The sequence below is a fragment of the Ornithorhynchus anatinus genome, chromosome 11 (genome assembly GCF_004115215.2).
Source record: "Ornithorhynchus anatinus isolate Pmale09 chromosome 11, mOrnAna1.pri.v4, whole genome shotgun sequence".
Lineage (NCBI taxonomy): Eukaryota > Metazoa > Chordata > Mammalia > Monotremata > Ornithorhynchidae > Ornithorhynchus > Ornithorhynchus anatinus.
The window spans coordinates 18,177,447-18,185,912 of record NC_041738.1 but is presented as its reverse complement, the minus strand read 5'-3'; the positions used below and the strand labels follow the sequence as shown (position 1 = coordinate 18,185,912).

General features: G+C 44.5%; 1 long non-coding RNA gene across 1 annotated transcript; it reads left to right on the top strand.

The window, feature by feature from the left end:
* Positions 1-272: 272 nt before the first annotated feature.
* LOC114815223 lies at positions 273-7,719 on the top strand. The gene is made up of 2 exons (XR_003762992.1): positions 273-439; positions 5,469-7,719. It is a non-coding gene; the product is annotated as an uncharacterized LOC114815223 (long non-coding RNA).
* The last annotated feature ends 747 nt before the right edge of the window (positions 7,720-8,466 follow it).

The following is an 8,466-nucleotide window of genomic DNA, read 5'->3' as shown; positions in this document are numbered from 1 at the left end:
GAATGAGAAAGGTTCTCTGTTGCAGGACTGGCGTGAGAAGCTAAGTGACTGGGCTTGTGTCCTATCCCCTCTGGCTCACCCGAGCAAGGCTCAGGGTACGCTGATCTAAGACAAACATCCCTCCGGGACCTTGAACAGGATAACAAGGAACATTGCGTTTGCCAAAGAGCTGAGTTCTAAGCATTGGATGTAAAAACAAGTGAACCTTGACTGGGAGATTAATCATTGTTATGGGTACTGTATAAAACCAGGTGATACAGTGAAATAAACTAGTCTACTGCTATGAGCCTTAGACTCACCTGGCCCACTCCCTCCTCTCTATGTTCTTCACTGAGCACTCATCACGCCAAATGCTGGCATTTGGCGCCCGAACACAGAGACCCAAGGAGGAAGGAGTGACTCAGCGCCTTACAACACGGAGCTCCACTGAATCACGAAGGTAAGGGAATTTCTTATATTCACCAGGCTAACCGCGGGGATTGCCTGATCTGAAACTTTCCGCAGCAGCGATATGCCAAGTACACTTTAAAGATTAGGGAACAGTACATGAATTTGCTTAAGAAGGTGGTTAAGGAGAGAGGGTTGATCATCACTAAACAACAGATAGAACAATTTTTGGAATGTGTCGAGAAGTGTCGTCCATCGTTTCCGAAGGAAGGGGTTATTGACTTAGAACAGTGGGAAGTGGTCGGAAAACAGATGAGTGAAAGATATAGACAAGAAGGCCCTAGCTCTTTCCCTGTTGCAGCTTTTTCTGTATGGAGTATCTTGAAGATATGTCTTACTCCTGAGAATCAAGTACCTTTAGTTCATAAGGTCCTTAGGTTGATACCGCAGCAGGGCCAGATTTGCCTCCCCACCCGCCACTCCCCTCAGCCCCCAAGATACATCCCAATCTTGAGGATTTTCATTTCCCACCACCTCCGCCCGAAGTAGATTCTTCCTTTTTTAAGGAGGAAAGACAGGATCCCTGGTCTCCAGTCACAGTGAAACCAAACAGCCCCACCCCACTCCAGAAGGCTATTATAACAGCCGTAGAGCAAGACCAAGACATACCTCTAGATTTTCTCACTGTTTTCCCTGTCATTGAATATCCAGACTTGCGTATGCACTCGGACCGACAGCATATACATGGAGGGTCTGCGTCGCCCCATTCGGCGGTACCCCTCTGGCCTTTGACCACTGATCCCTGGGCCCGGGGGTTGGGGTCTCCATGCTCAGGACCGGCCAGCAGAGCCACCCCCACCTCCCCTCCCTTCCCACCGGCCACCAGCCCCCCCGAAACTTTCTGCTTTTCCACTTGGTGTGATCAGGTGGGCCTATCGCGACAGTCCGCTGTAATTGTGGTTTGAAAAAAGCAAACAACCACCTCACATACACACTTCAAAGCTATCAGCAAATCATGATAGCGGGAAAAACAGCTTGGCAGAAGCTGCCAACTAAGGGAGAGACGAACTCCAGTTTTACAAAGATTTTACAAGGGCCATCTGAACTTTTTGAACAATTTGGTAGTAGATTAACTATGGCAATACAGAGGAGTGTAGGGGATCATTCGGCCGGAATTATACTGTTGAAGCAACTTGAATATGATAATTGCAATCAGGACTGCCAAAGAGCCTTGGCAGAGAATAAAAGGACTATGACAATCACTGAAATGATACGGAAGTGCCAAGATGTGGGCACTGCCTCTTTTAATGCTAACTTAATGGTTGCAGCTATGCAGCAACAAAATGCTAAGGGTACATGTTTCAATTGTGGAAAGGATGGCCACTTGGCAAAAAACTGCCTGAAAGGAAAGGGAATGCCTTCCCAAAACACCTGCCCTTCGTCAGGGTGCCCTAAGTGCAGGAAGGGAAACCATTGGGCTTCTGAGTGTCGCTCAAATTTTACCAGAGAAAGAACCCCGCTATCGGGAAACATAAAAAGGGGCCAGCCCCAGCCCCGACAAACAATAGGGGTGGCCCTAACATTCGGTCAGGCTCGCCCAGTAGCCAAGGAGAATACCCTGTATCCCCTGCATACCGCCGTCTCTCCTATGCAGACCTCACCAGAGCCACCCCAGGAAGCGCAGGATTGGACCTTCCCTCAGCTGTACAAGTAGTACTGACTCCAGAAATGGGAGTTCAAAAAATACCGACAGGAATCTATGGTCCTTTACCTATAGGTTTTGTGGGTCTGGTGGTAGGGAGGAGTGGTATGACCCTAAAAGGATTGAATGTAACACCCGGAGTAATTGATTCAGATTATGTAGGGGAAATCTCGATATTGGCTTATAATAATAATGTTGGTATTTGTTAAGCGCTTACTATGTGCCGAGCACTATTCTAAGCGCTGGGGTAGACACAGGGGAATCAGGTTGTCCCACGTGGGGCTCACAGTCTTAATCCTCATTTTACAGATGAGGTAACTGAGGCATCGAGAAGTTAAGTGACTTGCCCAAAGTCACACAGCTGACATGTGGCCGAACGGGGATTCGAACCCATGACATCTGACTCCAAAGCCCATGCTCTTTCCACTGAGCCACGCTGCTTCTGCACATAAGGTTGTCTAGTTTCCTGAACGGACTAGAATAGCTCATTTGTTGATACTTCCTTTCAAGCAGGTTGGGAAAACATGTCAGAATGTTAGAAAGGCTCAAGGATTCGGAAGCTCAGGAGATCAAGCCTTCTGGGCCCAAACAATCACTTTAGAAAGACCACAACTGACTATACTTATCGAAGGGAAGGCTTTCAGAGGATTAATAGACACAGGGGCTGACAAGCCGATTATCGCCAAAAGGCATTGGCCCCTTTCTTGGTCCCTACAGCAAGGGAGTGCCCCGTTGGCAGGAATAAGAGCAGTAGAAACACCCGCTCAAAGCAGCAAGTTATTAAAATGGGAAAGCAAGGGGCAACAAAGCTATTTCCAACCATATATAGTTGATGGACTCCCGATCAGTCTGTGGGGAAGAGATATACTCCAGCAAATGAAAGTGATGTTAACTACCGAAACCCCTTTATCATAATGGCCACTGCCCCACAACATTATGCAGAAAAAATTACGTGGCTTTCAGACAAGCCTATCTGGGTGGAGCTTTGGCCGCTAACAACGGAAAAGCTAGAGGCTCTAGAACATATTGTGAAGGTACAGTTAAAAGCAGGACATACTGAGGAGACCACCAGTCCACGGAATTCTCTGGTATTTGTAATAAAAAAGAAATCAGGAAAATGGAGAATGCTTACGCATCTAAGAGCAGTAAATAACACCATGGAACCCATGGGTCCTTTACAACTAGGGTTGCCCTCTTCAGCCATGATCCCGCAGGAATGGCCGTTAATTATAATAGACCTTAAAGACTGCTTTTATACGATCCCACTTCAAACAGAGGCTCGAAAAAGATTTGCATTCTCGATCCCTTCTATCAGTGTTAGAGTCCCTGCCAAACGGATATCAATGGAAGGTATTACCCCAAGGCATGAAAAATAGCCCTATGTTGTGTCAAAAATTTGTTAGCCTAGCCCTTACTCCCATTAGACAAAAATATCCGGGCGCTTATATTATCCACTATATGGACTATATTCTTTGTGCTCACCCCCACCATAACAAACTTAATGAGCTTTTAGGCCGCTTGACCTTATCCTTGTCAGAATATGACCTGATCATAGCACCGGACCAAGTACAGAAACAAGCACCATATAACTATCTGGGAAGTATTTTGGAGAAACAGAGGGCTAAGCCTCAAAAATTACAAATACAGAAGGAGTCTTTAAAAACATTAAATGACTTTCAAAAGCTGTTCGGGGATATCAATTGGATCAGGCCCTATCTAAAGATCAGCACTCACCAATTAACTCATTTATTTTCTACTTTACGGGGAGATCCCGATCTGACCTCACGCAGAACCTTAACCTTAGAAGCTCAGAGGGAATTTGAGATTGTGGAAGAAGCAATTAGCAGTGCCACTTTAGATCGAATACATGAACAAGAAGACATCCAGGGTAGTATACTTTCTACTCCAGGGACACCTACCGCAGCCTTACATCAAAAGAAAGGCAGCGCTTAGAACACATAGCGCTTTGGCACATAGTAAGTGCTTTATAAATACCATCATCATCATACTAGAAAGGTGCCATATGACACACCAAATCCCTAACTCTTTAATAACATATCCTACAATGGTAATACTATTAATTCAGAAATTGTTCAGAAGGAGTATTTGGCTGACGGGAAGAAGTCCTACTATTATTCATCAGCCATACACACAAACCCAACTCACTAGATTAATACAGAATGATCCTGAATGGCAAATAGGAATCTCCTCGTTCTCGGGTTACTTGGACTCTCATCATATGGAAAACCCCATTTTACAATTCATGGAACCATACTCATGGATTTTCCTGAAAGTTACCCTTATCTCTCCAATTCCCCAAGCAGATCACGCCTTTACTGATGGATCCTCAAAAGGAACTGCAGTGTATTACATACCCCCCCAACATAACTGAAATAAGACATATGGGGCTTAAGTCGGCTCAACAAAATGAATTAACCGCGGTAATTATGGTCTAACACTTCTGATATATTTCCTTTGTTCTTACAACTCCAACGAGTTGTTCAAGAAAGAAAGAACCCCTTCTTCATTACTCATATCCGAGCACACTCTGTACTCCCTGGCCCCCTAACTCAAGGCAATGCAGAAGCCAATTCCCTGACATAAGTTATTGTAATGCCCACGATCATGCCTTCAGCTCTTCATGAGGCCTCAGTATCCCATAACTACTTTCATCAGAATGCCTACATAATAAGAAGGCAATTTGATACTACGAAAGAACAAGCAAGACAAATTGTCAAATCATGCCCAAAATGTATCCCTTTCTCTTCACCTCCCACGAACACTTCAAATAACCCTCGTGGACTTCGTCCTAACCATATTTGGCAGATGGATGTTACTCATTATTCTTCCTTTGGGAAATTGCATTTTATTCATGTAACTATAGATAATTATTCCTCCTTTACCTCTGCCACTTTACACACAGGGGAATCTACTAATCATGTCATAGATCACTTATTGCAAACGTTCTCAGTTATGGGAATCCTAACACAAATGAAAACAGATAATGCCCCTGCGTATACCAGCACAGCTTTCAGAAACTTTTGTAAAACATTCAATATTTCCCATATTACCATCATCCCCCACAACCCTACTGGACAAGCTAATATTGAGAAGCGACAAAAAGATATCGAGACTTATTTACAAAAACAAAAAGGGAGAGAGTACCTGTCCTCCTCTAAACGACGAATACTTATGACATTATACACCTTAAATTTCTTGACAGCAGATGTTAAAGGATTTACACCTGCAGAGAAACAGTTCCAACAAAAGAGAGCTCAGAAGTCAGTTCCGGTCATGTGGAAGGACCCCCTTACAAATACTTGGTATGGTCCAGAACCTCTACTAACATGGGGACGAGGGTATGCTTGTGTCTTTACAGAAACGTTTGAAAAACCAGTGTGGATTCCTGAATGTCCGAGCATGTTCCTCAATTGACCGAGAGCCTGAGCAGAATGAGATTCGAGAGGAAAAGGAAGAAGCCCAGCAGAGCCACTCGAACCGAGAAGATTCCAACGTGAGAGCAGATAAAAGCACTCACATTTCAAGCGATGACGGTGGTAGAAAACACTAGACAATTAATGACACCTGAGAATATCTTTCTTGCCATGTTGGCCTTTTTTATCGGTGTAAGTTCCCCTGTGCGAGGGAGAACAATATTGGGCATACCTTCCCTATCCGCCATGGACAAGGCCCGTAACATGGGAAGATAGACTGGGAGAAATATATACCAATAATTCCAGACTCATGGGGGGATATAATTATCCTTTTCTGTCTGATAATATAACTGCAGTAATAAACGTTAGCACGTTAGCCACCCGTACTCTAATACACTTTTATAGAAATGGCAATGTCAATTGTACCGGACCGTATCTACAACTCAAAACAGAGAAAATTTGGGTTCATGATAAAGAATTGGGAAATATCATAGAAGGAAACAGTGCATATGTTTATGCGGAAAAACCTACGCCAAAAGGGATTCACACAAGAAACTTTACCCACTATCCCCAAATACCTCTTTGTGCCTTTGCTAGTCGTGTTTGGCCCGGCTCTAGCAATAAGTCATTAATACCTGAAAAACCTATCTTCCCCTTATGGGAATTATGTCACCTCTCTTACCCTGAAGAGATACAATAGTCACACAGAGCCAACAAAATTGTGGGATTAGGGTGGACATGACAATTCGACTCATCAGGCACCCTTGAAGGGTTACACGGGAAGTTTTCCTGAAGAGGTATTATGATCTCCCACTTTAGTAGAATTTTGAGGACTGTGGAGGGCCTTTTCGACCTTAGATAGATAGAATTAATCATACTTATTTTGAAGCCCACGTCCCACTAAACATAAGCCCAGTAAAGAGCAATTTGTCCTTCTTCACTGCATGTGTAAGAACTCCTCAGGCGTTTATAATGGGTAATATATCCATGGTAAATGAAAGTTGTTATTGGAACATATCCTGTATAAATTGTACTCTGAAACAATAGACTGATATTACGGACAACGATAAAATTATCATGTTGGTGGAACAACCTGAATTTGCAGTTTTTCCTACCAATATCTCCCATGAATGGTATTCGTCATGCAGGGAGTATGCACTCCAGTTAATAGCACACGGATCAAGTAGACAAAAGAGGCTTGTGGGATTACTGGTCACCGGTCTCGTCGTGTTAGCATCACTAATAATATCTACTACTGTGTCTACTATATCATTGCAAACCGAGATCCACACTGTGGGCTATGTTAACGAGCTTGCCCATAATGTTACTCTGGCATTTCAGGCCCAGAAATGAATTGATAGAGATTTGCTATATAAAATTAACTTACTTGAGCAATCAGTATTATACTTGGGCACTGAGATAAAAACTTTGAAGGAGAAGTTGCAGTGTTGAAGGAGAAGCTGCAGTCACGTTGCAGTGTGACTATAGATACTTGTATGTCTGTGTTACTCCTGTGAAATATAATGCTTCGGATGAAAATTTATCTTGGGATAAAATAAAGAATCGGATGCTGGGTGCATGGCATTAATCGAAAATCACATTGGACATGGATCAATTAAGAAAAATAACTGAGGAAATTGAGAATAGTTCTCATTTGAATGAGCACCCTGAGGGTATCGCCCGTATAGTATTAGATTCACTGAAACAACTTAACCCATTTAATTGGATATCCGTAGGATTGCATACCTTACCTTATATATTTGTCTTCATCGTAGTATTACTGATGTTTCCTCTTATCACTCGTTTTTTGGCAACCACTCTGAAACCCTTGCTAACTCAACTTTATAAGCTTCGACTAGTGAATAAAAAAGGGGGAGATGTTGCAGGACCGGCATGAGAAGCTAAGGGACTGGGCTTGTGTCCTATCCCCTCTGGCCCACCTGAACAAGGCTCAGGGCAGGCTGGTCTAAGACAAACATCCCTCCGGGACCTTGAACAGGATAACAAGGAACACTGTGTTTGTCAAAGAGCTGAGTTCTAAGCATTGGATGTAAAAACAACTGAACCTTGACTGGAAGATTAATCATTGTTATGGGCACTGTATAAAACCAAGAGATACAGTGAAATCATTGTTATGGGTACTGTATAAAACCAAGTGATACAGTGAAATAAACTAGTCTATTGCCATGAGCCTTAGACTCGCCTGGCCCGCTCTTTCACCCCTCTCTATTTTCTTCACTGAGCACTCATCACGCCAAATGCTGGCAGTTCTGGACCAGGGCGGAAAGGCAAAGGCAGGGGGGTGCCAAATTGGAACGACACATTTTCAGCGCAAGCAAAAGGCAGGGAGCCAAACTGGAATGAGAAGTGTTCAGGGCCAAGTCTGTAAGACAAAGATGGTGTCCCAAACTAGAACGAGAAGGGGTGGGGCCAGGTCTGGAATGACAATGGTTGGGGACCAGGCCTGCAAGGCAAATTCAGGGAGACCAAAATTTGAACCAGAAGGGTTCGGGGCCAGGCATGGAATGAGAAGGCTTAGGGGGCCAGATCTGGAAGGCCAAGGTCGGGGGATCCATAGTGGAACGAGACGGTTTCTGAGCTAATCTTGCAAGGCAAAGGCGGGGGTGCCCTAAGTGGAACATGGCTTGGGGCCAGGTCTGCCAGGCAAAGGTGGTGGGGCCCAAACTGGAACAAGAAGGGCTCAGGGTCAAGTCTGTAAGGCATAGACCAGGGGCCCAAACTAGAACGAGAAAGGTTTGAGTCCAGGCCTGCAACGAGAAGGGTTGGGGACCAGGCCTGCAAGGCAAAGGCGCGGGAGACTCAAACTATAACGAGAGGTGCTTGGGGCCAAGGCTGGAAGACAAAGAAGGGGGCCCAAACTGGAGTTAGAAGGGTTCAGGGCCATGTCGGTAAGGCAAAGGCCAGGGGCACCAAACTGGAACG